We start from the raw sequence: 12,887 nt of genomic DNA on the forward strand, positions 1-12,887 counted from the left end.
CCGGGCCCGGTCCTACCTGGCTGCGGGCGAGGCCAGGCCCAGCGGCGAGTCGGTACCGCTGAGCTGAAAGTCGATGACCCTCGATCGCCGGCGTTGCCGCCTCTCCCCTTCATCGTCGTTACGGGGGCACTCGGCCAGCACGGGGGTGCCGGTGTTACCGAGGGGCCGCGGGGCGGGGGAGGCGGCCGGGGCCCGCTGGGGTGTCAGGGCGCTCATCCTCACGGCGGGGCCGGGCCTCGCCGCCCTCAGGCCCGCCGCCGCCGTCGCCCCGCCCATCCCTCACGCGGCGGGGCCAATGGGAGCGCGGCTCCGCCGGCCGCTGACCAATCGGAGGGCGCGGAGCTCCGCCCCGCCCGGTTTGAATCGCCGGCCGCGCGCACGCGCCGGACGTAACGGTTGCCGCGCGGCCCCGCCCCTCCCCTCCCCGCCTCTCAGTCTGCCGGCGGCGGGCGGAGGGGGAGGACGCGCTGCTCGCGGCTCCTGTCAGGGGCCCGCCGCCTTCCCGCCTCCGGTTTGCGCCCTGAGGGGTCCCTTCCGCCGCCGGTGGTGCCCCGGGTCCCTCTCGCAGCGGCGGAGCAGCGGGCAAAGCCCGCCTCGGAGGAGGAAGAGCCGCCAGAGCCGACCTGCTTAGGTACTGACCGCCCCCCCCTCAGGCCGCTGTCTGCCTTTCGGTGGTTCCCGCCATCGCTGGCGCCTCCATGGCCCCTCGCCGGAGGACTCCGTTTGCCTCTTGTTGTCCCCCGGAGCCCCCGGCTGTGTGGAATTGCCCTCAGGGCCGTCTGCCTGACCCTTCAGTTCGCTCTGTAGGCCACCCTAGAGCACTCCAGGTGCTTTCTGGTGGTCCCTCGACCACTCTGTGCAAAGTTTGGTGTTCCCCAGAGCACTCTGTATTCGTTTCCGTACACCCCACGGCCCTCCAGGTGTTTTTTGGTGTGTCCTATAAGCCTTCGGTGTGCCCTGAAGCCCTCATTTCTTCAGCACTGTGTGGGTTTCTGGCTACACCGAAGGGTTGGCGGGGGTGTCTCAGGCTGGGCAGCATCCAGCAAGTGCTAGATGTCAGCCCCATGGAGTGGGCTTGCGGATGGCTTGGGGCATCTTGTCTGGCTTCAGTTCTGGAGCCCTCTGTCCTGCCCAGCACAGCATTCTTCCTTCCAACCTGGCTCAGGAAGGATGCTCTGGGAGAGCAGGAGCAGGTCACAGCTCCTGCTTTCACTGCAGTGCTGGAGGCAGAGACTGGTAAGTGAGGAGAAAGTAATGCTTCCCAAAGCCCATCCCTTCTGCTCTTGGTCTGACCCAAGGCAGCCTGTGTTTGTGTGCAGGACCCTGTGAACATGGGAAGGCTCCACCTCAGCTTTTCACCTGTTTCCCCAGCTCTTGGCAGATGAGGCCAGGTTATCTGTATTGTGTTGGTTTCCCTGTGTTTACTAGCAGGAAAGGTTTGCTGGGGAAAGCTGTTGCTCCTGAAATTTCCTTTCCCCAGCAGAGCCGTGGCCTGGTGCACCTGATTCCAGCAGTCCTGCCTACAGCACAGTGGTTGGGCTGTGGGCAGAGGAGAAATACTCTGCTGTAGTATGGAGAGCAGCCTGCACGGAGGGCTGAGCTGTGTGCCTGAGGCAAGGCTGCATGATGAGGGAAATAAAGCTGTGTGTTTTACTTTTGTAGCATGTCCTGGGCTGTAGAAGGGTTAGCAGAAACCAGGCAACTAGGCCTGGACCTGTGCCTGCCTCCACTGTCATCCTGACCCCATAATTGGTGGGAAGAACAGCTTCTTCTCCAGTGCCATCACCTGGACAAGAAGCATTTCTAGCCCTCCCAGGCCAGCATTCCCAGCTGTCACCCCCCTGAGGGGGATGAAGCACCAGCTGCCCCAATCCTTCTTGTGGGGTTTAGGTACTGGGGACTGCGATTGCTGCAGTTTGATATCGGAGTTCTTCCCAACTGCAAAGTGCTCTTCCAGCCTGAACCACTGGATGGGGCAGGAGGAAAAGATGTGGTTTGATCTCAACTGCATTCCTCAAGATGTTGTGTTCCCTGCTGAGCCAAAGCTGGCAGCAGTCCTCCTGCTCCCCTCACAGAGTGGCCTCGGAGTCGCTGTGCCATCAGCTAGGTTCTGTGCTGACTCCAGCCACCCCAAAAATGGCAAAAGAATAAACTTATGGAGACTGGCGTCTACTCGTAAACACAGCTCAAGCACCCTGGAGGCTCAGGGCGCTTCAAAAAGCCACAAGGGACTAAGTGACTTGGGGGGGGGGGGGGGGGGGGGGGGGCAAAAACCCTGTAGGGCTTTTTTGTCCCCAAATAACTTGCGGTCAGAGCAAAGGGTTCTGGCCCCTTCCCTCAGCTGTTCCAGTTGGGCCAGACTAAAATGCTTTAAAACCCAGGTTAGGCTTTGTGATGTGTCTTCCTACGAGCAAAAGCCTCATAACAAAGCTTTTAATGGCTGTTGTAAACAAATCAATATCTCCAGCTATACATCTGAAATGAAAGAGGCTGAAGGAACTATGAAGGTTTTTAATGTCCAAATAAATTACTCCTGCTGTGGCAATAGCAATGTGTGGAGCATTTGATTATTCCCAGCCATTAGTGGTGCTGGTGAGGACAGAAATATTCATGCTATGTATTTAACTGGAAATTAAGAGAATGTATCATTTGGTGACAGGAACTTTTACAAGTGGCTGCTCCCCCTTTGATCAGCTCCCCAACTAATAAATCACTGGCGGGACTTAGGGAAACTTGATTTACAACTCAGACCTGCTGGTGGGTGTTTGCCGGAGGATGCGTTCCCGAAAATCACCCAGTAGATGGAGGTGTGCTGGGATTCTCCTGCTTTTTGAGGGAATGCTGGAGGCTCGTTTAAGGTTTGCTGGGAGCTGGGAAGAATGACTTATGAGGGAAAGCCGGCTGTCCGCCCACCAGGCAGCAACTGCTGCCTGCTGCGCTCCTGGTACTTTTCCACCTGCCTGCCTGCACCGTGCCGGGGCTGCGGGGAGCTTTGGGGTGACACTGAACATGGGGCATGTCTCCTAGCTGCAGGCAAGTATTGGAGGTGGGGTGGGAAGTTTAGGAGAAGAGTAGGAACAGGGGGGGAAGCAGTCCTGTGTGAATGCTGCAGCTGCTGTGATGGACTTGAAACCTTGTTGGTCATGTCCATAGGACTGCTGAGCTGCTTGGTGGGTCCCAGGGGTGGGATGCGCTGACTGCTCCGGACCCACAACACGAGTAGCATAGCAACGGGGATCTTCCCCAGCTGCAAGGCTTAAAAATAGAGCTGGGGACTGTGGAACTCGCAGCCTTCTGGGGTTACCGGGACCTCTGCCCCCTGCCAGCATCAGACCTCTGCTTGACTCGGTGGGCACTCAGCAGCAGCGATGGGGCTGCTGGAGGTTTGGTTTCTGCGTGGGTCACGGGCACTTCTGCATGCACCCATGTCCCCAAGTGTCTGGGGACCCTGCTGCGGTGGCTGAGGCTGTTGATGCCACACAAGCGGGGTCGCCTCTTGTTGAACTGACGCACCCCTCTCTAAATGACCAGTAAACTAAAGATTATCTGGTAATTTGCCTGTGCTGGAGCAGAGCTACAGGAGCGCTTATTAACCCACTGGTGCTATTCATATGCAAACAACTGGAGCTCATCCCAGTGATAAAAGGCAATTTAATACCTGCTTGGCTGCTGACAGCGACGAGGAGGGTTTTGGTTTTCAGTGCAGATCCTTTTTGCAGACAGACACCCCAGGGTCAGCGTCTCTGTCTGATTTTTCCCCTTTCAGAGCATGCCGTCTGCTTTCAGCCTTGCCTTGTTATTGCTGCAGAGCTACTTCTGGTCATGATCGTACCTCGGGGCACAAGGAAGAGGTTGAAACCTCAGAAGAGGTAAACAGTTTGATTTCTCTAAGGTCTTACTGGCAAGGCCTGTTCACGAGCAGCCTTCCTGTGCCCTGGCTCAGTGCTACGTCTGAAAAGGCTACAACATGGCTCGCACTAACACAGCTTGGATTTTTTTTTTTTGTCCTTAGAGAGTGTGGCTCTGAGCAGGGAGGCTCTGGAAGAGGCCAGCGGGCAAAGGACCATCCCACAGAGATGGTTTCAGAGCTCAGGACGGCCTCAGTGGCTTCTGCCTTTGCAGGCACCTGGCTCATTTGCAATGAGTGGTGATGATCTGACCTTTTGTGCTCTCATTTCTCGTGTTTTGTTGCCAGGTAAAGCACTTGTACTAGAAAATCCAGGATTTCACAGACCTGCCAATGGCTGCAAAATCAGATATAAAAATAACTCCTCAAGTGCAGTGATATATAAATCATCAGTAGCATGGTCACAGTGCGGGCTATCACTTCCAGCTGAGAAGTCCTCAAGGTCCCGACGGAGCAATCAAGATGAGATTGAAGGGCTGAAAGCAGATGAGGGATGTGATGAACTGTAAATCCTCTGGAGCTGTTGGGGCCGGCAGCCGCAAGACGAGGCTGTACCTCTCCCCAGCTGTGGTCTGACTGTGCCCATGCAACGTCTCGCATTGTTCTTGGCAACTTTCCCTTACAAACAAAAGGGAGAAAAACGGGCAAGGCTGGTCCGGACACAACCGCCAGCCTGCAGCCCCCAAGAATAACACTGGCAATCGTTTCTGACTGCAGGAACCTGCTGCAGAGCTGCTAGATGGACTGGCTGGGTCCAGTGGTTTGTTAATTCAGTTCTATTTATTTTGTCGTTTAGGACTCTTGGCAGTTTGAAACGATCGTTTCAAACTAGGTTGGTGCTTGCGAGTGAGGGGCTTACAGCAGAGCCGAGCTCCCACGGCTCTGCATGGGGCAGAGGAGGGTGGGACTGGTGTACACGTGGGACCTGAATCTAAGAGGGTTTCCCCACATCATAGGGGAAATTGGTGGGACTCTGAGTCCTTGCACAGGCTGCCAACCGGACCGGTGTTTTCAGAGGTGCTAACACCTTTGAGGGTGCTGCGGGGAGGAAAGAACGACAGTTTGCAGAGCGGGACAGCTTGCTTCGCTGCGCTTCTCTGCTTGTGCAGGGCACGGGTGAAGTCCACGGGGAAGATTTTGTTGACAGGTCTTGAGAGAGCATCTCAGCCCAGAGCTGCTTTGGAGGACGTTGTCTCCATCCCCTGCACACTCCATCCCTTGGGCATGCTGAGTGACTCAGAAGTCCCTGGAGATGTGCCCAGTGTGCCTCTGCTGCTGGTTTTGTGGCCTTTTTTGTGCTGCTGCTGAAATCCCGGTGTGGGTTCTGTGTCTGCCACTGCTGTCCAGGTGTCGAACACTGAGGAGGTTTTTTTTGGGGGGGGGAGGTTTGTAACGCTGACAACACTAGTGCTGCAAGACAAAAACCTTAACACAAACCCATCTAATAGGGACTCCGCTCTCTGGAGGGTTATTGCTGTGGTGTGGTTGGGACGTGGATATCAATCATGTCTTTCGGAGACATGCATCTTGGTGAAGGGCAGCAGGACAGGCTTTGGGGGTGGTTTAGAGTCCCACATAATTTTTGCCTTCTTCTGTGAAGGCTGTGAGATACCAGAAGTGTCACCCAAGGAGACCCTCTCCTCTTTGGGGCGTGGATTCCGAAATTCTTCAATTTAAATGCAAATTTGCAGCCGTTTGATTATGCCATGCATCAGAGAAGCTTTTGGATGGTGAACAGCTTGTAATAATCAGCTACGCATCCCTCAATACAGATATTATCTGCTGTTGCGATATCATGGCTGCGTGCCTCTGCAGAAAGCCGAGTGGTTCAGAACAACCCTCTGTTTCTCTCTTTTTCCTTTCACCTCCATTGAAAATTGCTCTCATTACCTCCCTGAAACCTTTTAATCAACCTGGACGGCGCAATCTGCTTTGCAATAACAGGAATAATGTTTTTTTGGAGGTGCTTTGCATGGTAATGTTCTTCTCAGCCTAAAATGCTGCTATTTGGAATGACAGCGGCTTCAGGAAGGGCTTGTGTTTCTTCTTGACACCTTCGGTCTTCTGTAACTGGAATATTTTGTGTTGGGAGGCTTATATTACCCAGCTTATAACTTCCTTATAGGAAAAGAGAAGGGGGAAAGCAGGATTGTTGGGGCACAGGAGTGTGTGCATTGGTTATGGCACCATGGGAAGCTCATCCTGGTCGGGGTCTCCGTCCTGGGATGTCTTCCAGGATGAAGCCCTGATCTTGAGACCACGGGTCACATTGGGATTTCCTAAACCCTTCTGCGACACGCTTCTTCCCTGCCCATCAAATTGCTCAAATTAATAATATTTGACTTTTAATCAAGCTTATTACAGTCTTCGCCACACTTGAGCATCCTATTTAAGCAATCGTTGCTCTGGCCCACTCCCTTCCTTTCCTCAGGTATTTGCATCTCGCCTGTGTGAAGGAAAGTCCGTTTGATGTGGTCACTTGGCACCAAGAATATGAAAACTGCAGTTAATCCTCATTTCACGCTCACAACTGGATTCGGTTGATTTTTGAATTGCTGCTGTGGGTTCTCAAATCTTTCATTAGCTACTGCTTAATTCATTTAGTTCAGTAATAAAAAGTAATTACTTGTCTAAACAACCGGACACTGCTTCGCTGTGGCCTCTAATTCTCCACCAAGTAGCCCCGTTTGCGACGGGGAAACCAAAATCTGCTGCAATCTGCACAGAAATTGAAGTGAGGAGCTCATGAAGTCGAATGAAGAATGGGAAGAATCCACTTCCCTCCTTACACTTTAAACTCAAGTAGTTTCTCTTTAAGCTTTAACTTTGTCGTAACGATCTACCAGACTGTTTGGTGCTATGGAAACCTCAGTTTACACACTGGTGCATAGCTACAAGCAATTAACTATCTTTAATTTTCATTTTCTGGGGATATTTTTGACTTGTGTATTAAGCAAACATTTATGCAAAACACTGTGGAATCCATAAATGTTAATTAAGTTGAACTTGTGTCTTTGCTGTGGCAGATAATCAGATGGATGGGTTCACTGAAGGCTGCAAAACTTGCCAGGATGGCTGGGAGCAGCTATAAAAAGACACAATGGCGCAGGTGACGACACGGCTCTGCTTTTTGGGTGTACCCTTTAGGGTGCTGGTGCTTGGTCCCGCTTTCACCGGGTGCATTTTGGCTTGACCAGGTGTGGATCCAGGTTTTGCCCTGTGAGTGACTCCGGCAGGTTTTGCAGGCACAGTGAGAACTCCGCCGATGCCCCTTTGCATGCTGTGTGAGGGTATCGTGGCATGCAATGAGCGGCAAAGGCCTCAGCTTGGGAAGGAGGGTGCCGATTGTTAGATGAGAAGAGCTAGGCAGTACTTCACCAGGCTGCACATGCAGGGAATAATTCTCTCCTTCGTAAAACAATCGCTTTAAATTCTCCCCAGAGCTTCAGCCCTGACCCAAACCCACCAGGTAGCTCTTGATTTTGCGGGTTTTCCTATTGGATTGCAGATGGAGGAGATGTGCAAGCCGGGATGAACTGGGGCATGAGGAATTTGGGTTGCTCCGTACCGTTTCTCCAGTGGATTGCAGTGGCTGATAAGTATTTTTTATAACCCATATGCGCATTCTCATCACTTTTATTTAGCGTGTGTGCGCAGGTGCACTTAGGAACAGGTATGAAACCTTCTGGGAAAAGCAATGTATTGATGCCGATAAATAAAATGACGCCTCGTTTGGATCTGACAAGCCGAATCCTGCTGTAAAGTGGGATCAGCTCTCGGATTCCCGCTGCGGTGTAGCTTGGCTGGAAGCAGATGCATGCGCGAAGCATGGCACAGCAGCAGTGTGTGACACTGTTTATTCCTTCTCTCTCCCTTTTGCATGATAAAATAACCCATGAAAATAAATAACAAGAGCTTAATAGGCACATGGGACAGGGCCTTTTGGCAGCGATGCCAATCAGCTGTGCTTCAGCAACGCTCCTCTAATTAAAAACTGCAAATTACAGCTGGCTGGAGCTGATTGCGAGGGCTGGCTGGGTTGGGGTCTTTGCTCTGGGAGGTGAAGCACGGCTGGTTGCTCCTTCTATTCACATCTTCTTTCCCATCAGGTGTGGTGAGGTCTTGGCTAAGCCAAGGATTGTGCTGTCCCAGTGCAGCAGTGGGATTTGAGAAGTCCAAACCAGAAAGCGAAGACAAGCGTGATAGCTGCTTCATCAAGGGAATCGCTCTCAGCTGAATAGGTGGAAACGCCAGCGCTGATGCATGATCTGCGAGTTGCACGTCTGCTTCAGCCCCATGCAGAGAAGCAAGCAGCCGGTAAGTCCTGCCTGCGTTGCGGGAGTGATTCGAGCCTTTCCTGTGCTTTGGGAGTTGGTGCCATGCGGCCGGTCGCAGCTTCGCGGATGACTGAGTTTAGTGGGCTATGCTTTTTCTTGCTGTAGTTTTGAAATTTCAGAGCATGCCCCTCACAACGGAGGTCCACCCCCAAACCCACCAGCTGCTTTTCACCCCTCTTTTCACCTAGTTTTGGCTTTGCCACGTTTCGCTGCTTCTCCTCCCACTCCCACCAAGCTACCAGTTGCCACCTCTCATCATTACAGGCTCATTAATGGGTTGCAACATAGTCTCACAAAAGAAACATTTATTTCTGAAAATCTATTTGGACAAACCCGACGATCAGAGAGAGACCACTTTGGGGAGGAGGGTTGGACTTTTGCTCTGTAGAGATGCTACTACGGGGAGAACTTCACGCAAAGCTCGTATCAGCTGCCCCATGCACCAAATACCAAACCCCAGATGTACCTCGCAGCCCATCTCATGCCCTCGCTCCCCTCCTGGTCCCAACTGTATCATGTTGCACAGAATCGGGAACTTTTTTGTTTGGGATGGAAAGTTGAAAGTCATCTCTCATCCTCAGCTGCTCTTGGGACTCACTGTCCCTTCTCCGGGGTGTGGCAACCACCGTGTTTAACTGATGAGTGGGATTTAGCTTGCAGCAGAGATGGAGTTTTGGGTGGATATACCATGGGAAGAGAGGCTATTTGTGTGTTAAACTTTGTCTTATAACTGCTGTATTAACTATTCAGCTGGAGAAGAGTTTTTTGGGCAGGATGATGGGTTCAGTTGATTAGTAACAGAGTCCTGAAGCCTTAGAGGTGTGTTTTTGTGTGTTTTTTTTTTTATTATTATTTTTTAATTACTGTTATTATTTTAACGGTAAGCAAGAGCTAGGAGCTCTTGGGCTGAGCACTTTGGTTGTGTGACCTCGCAGGAGGGCTCTGGCTAGGACACAGCAAGCTAAAAATACCCCTCCCCCAACCCCCTCGACCCTGCAGAAATACACAGCAAATAGCGGATACTCTGCTTCCATCCCAAATCGCTACCCGTGGCAGACACGGTGTGCTTGTCTGGGCCAAGCAGTGACTGCATCCCTCGAGGGACAGCAAAATAAAAATAATAATAAAGATAAGTGGTTGGGCGGGCAACCGTTTGTGTGTCGACCAGCAATCCCCTTACGAGCACTACAAACAATGGGGATCGGTACTGGCTGATTTGCTTTGACTTCCACGTTTGCAAAGCTGCCGCATTTTTCTAGCAAGCAGCTCTTGCTCGGCTTTTGCTGTTGTTTTGTTTTGAGCTGGTGGGGGAGATAAATGGTTACACATGAAACGGGGTGTAAATGTTGTATTTTGGGGAAATTGAGCAGACCTCGAAGTATGTATGGAGACGGGGCTTTGCTGCTCCATGCTCCTGCTGGGAGCTAAGTGGGAAGAGCAATTTCTGAATGCTGGGAAGCAAACCTGAGCTTCTGTCAGTCTCCTGGGGGTCAGGAGATGGCTTCAGGCTGGGATTTGGGTTTCAGAGCTCCCTTCTGCAATGGTTTTAGCTTGGAGTGCATTGTAATTGGGCTTAGGCAGCTCCCCTTAATGATGGTGGGAGTTATCTGTATGCCTCCAAGGAGGAGATGTGTGCAGACCTGCTGAGTGATTCTCTCCAGATGCTATTATTTTGCATTTCAGAGAGCCAGGAAAGAGACAAAGAAACTGTCTCGCTTTGCAATTGAATTTCTAATCAGAGATCTGCAAGCAAACCAGGGAAACAGGGTTAATAAACCAGAAAAAGCCTCTGTATTACAGCTGACCTGTTTGAAAGGAGAGCTGGAAATAGTGCAGAGACTGGATTCACCATGTGGTTAGATGTCCCATCCCCAAGCCTGGGCCCGGGCGTCTTGTTTTAGGCCTTTTGGTTGATGAAACCAGCTAATGTTGCCTGATGCGTGTCATGGGACACGGACCTGACCCAAACATCCCATCTTGCGGGTTGGCCTAGATCCTAAATGTGAAGAGAGTCTTGTCCCTGTTCCTGCCTCCACCAATAAAATAACTTGACACTTGGAGGGGGTGAAAGGAAACCCCAGGTTTGGGTGTCTTGTACCCATTTACACAGAACATTTTGGTTTTCCTGCATTGGTTTACATCTGTTGAATGATCCCTTGACATGTTCCCATCAGCTTGGGTGTCCCAGGTAGGCTCCGCTGCGGTCCTTGGCACTATTTGGAACAGGTGGGAATTTTTCCCACTTTTATTTCAAGAGATAGTTTCCTACAAGATGCACAAGAAGCATTTCAGGCTGTAAACCGTCAGCTTGACTTGAAGTCTCCATGCACTCCCTTGGGCTTATCCCACGTTTCAAGCTGAGCGTCACTTGCAAGAAGACAGTTGTCGTTTCTCTGCACATCTCATGATCACAGCATCCTTGGGGCGTAAAACATGGAGGACAAAAGGGCAGCGTGGTTATATATATATATACACACACACATTTTTCACATTTTTTCTTTTTTTTTTTTTTTTTTTAGAAAAATGCTGACTATTTCTATAGGCTCACAACCTGACACAAACTCTTGTGCGTGGGGTGTGTGGAGCAGATCTCTGCTTGTCTTGTTCTAGACTGTTTTGAGATATTTGGTTTCATTTTAGTTTTGAATTTGGGTTGGCAGCTGGGAGTAAATCGGGATTTGGCTCTGGTTTGTAGCACCTTCTTGTGTATTGGCAGCACAGCTCCTGTGGAGTTGGTGGGAAAAGTTTCCTAGTCCAACCCTTGCTTCAAACCCCTTGGCATCACCCATCCCTTCAATCCCTGCTCCCTGGGGCTGGTGGGCTTTTTTTTTTTGGCAAAACCAAATCCCCAGGCAGGCTCATGCCATTCCCCCTTCTCCATGCACCGCGGGGTTGTGGGAGGCAGTGGCAAGGGAATATGTCTTAAGGCGACAAGAACGGTGAGAAGTGGAAGTTTAAGCAGGAAAAAAAATAGCATATTCCAGTGCGTATGTGAAGCATGTGGCAGTTTGTAAAGTTGCGTAGTCATGGCAGTTAGGAAGAGCGTGCAAGTGGCTGGAAGAGCTGCTCCTCACTGATGGCACTTGGCAGGAATCTGGGTAAAAATGAAGATGATCGTTCTTGTCAATCTGGATTTGCGGCCATTTTGTTGCTTTTGGATCAATCTATTTGCCCATTAATTTAATTTCTGCTGGAGTCATTGCTTAAATACGTGTATTTTTTTATCTCCGAGAACCATCGTGGCTGGGGATTTATTAATGACTGGATCTTCCAACAGCCAGTTTGGAGGCTGAAGAATTGAAAAGCTCCAAAAGTCAGCTCTGCTTTGCTTCCAGAAATTGCTGTGTGCTCAGCAGGGTCTGATGTTCGGCTGCTTTAAAATGAATGAGCCGTTTCCTTGCCCTGTGCAAATCTGTCCTGCATCTCTCCGGCGTTTCTATCTTGCAGTGAATCCATTTTAGGAGTCTGTTTTCTACACCAAAAGTGAGAGACTGGACCAGCAGGAAGGAGCAGTCGGTACAACTGCCTCCGAAATGCCCCCACACTCGTGGGTTTGTTCCCAACAAGCCAAGTTTGCCCACTTCTCATTTTAATTACTCCCCCCACCCCCCACCCCGAGAGTATGTTCATACATTTGCTGACCAAAGGAGCCCTTGGTATGAACAGCCCCAGTGAAAATTATCCATCATAACAGGACTGAAATATTAGATATATCCACAGACACATCATAAACTGAATGTTTTATGCAAAAGACAAGGGGATTAAAAGAAAAAAAGTTTCCCTGATTAAATCAAAATCTGGAAAGTGGAAGTGAATCATTTCAACCTTCTTCTGAGTAAAAAATGTCTGCAAAATTCTTGTCTCCCTTCAAACCTTGTACGCTGGCAAAACTTTTGTTTTTCTGATGGAATCCTACCATGCCCCTTTCTGTGCAGCTCTAAACATTTCCAGGTTGTGAAAAACATTTTGGTATGATCAGTCTCTTCTTCTCCAGACCTCCACAGGCTTCTAAAATCTATCCAAGAGACATCACCTTGGGCCTTTCAGGAAATCACAGTGATTGCTTTTGGCACATACGGTTGATTAACAGCAACCAGAGTCTGGCTCAGTTCAGAAATCCTTTTCGAGAGCCCTGTTTTGGTGAGCCGTGTTGCGGAGTGGCAACACAAGACCATCATGCAGAGGGATGCGGGTGCCAGAGATGAGTGGAGACTGTGCAGAAATGCCCCAATCTGAGTTGAAGCGCCGATTGGCTGGTGGTGCCCCATGGACGTACAGGCTCCTGAAGTTGAAAAGAGCATTTTTTGCTGGATTTTTGAACTGAATACCTCCTGGGATATTCAACTGGGAGTGACAGGGAGAATGAAATTAAAGGTGGGAGGAGGAAAGTGCAAGACTGGTTCATTTTCACGTGGGGTGGGATGCACTAGGAGACCCCTGCTGCCTTGCAGAGAGCAGGGAAGCGCCTGCTAATATTGTATTTTTAGTTTAGGAGAACAAACCCAGCTCTGTCCCATTTCTGCATCCTGTCCACCTGCCCGGTACGTGGTGGGTTGGACAGGCAGCAAGCAAGGTGGAGGCCAGCCAAACCTCTCTTGTGTTCAGACACAAGCTATGGTGGAGCACACAAAACTAATCCAAAG

Source organism: Vanellus vanellus (genome assembly GCF_965231255.1).
Source record: "Vanellus vanellus genome assembly, chromosome: 26".
In the NCBI taxonomy this organism is placed as follows: Eukaryota; Metazoa; Chordata; class Aves; order Charadriiformes; family Charadriidae; genus Vanellus; species Vanellus vanellus.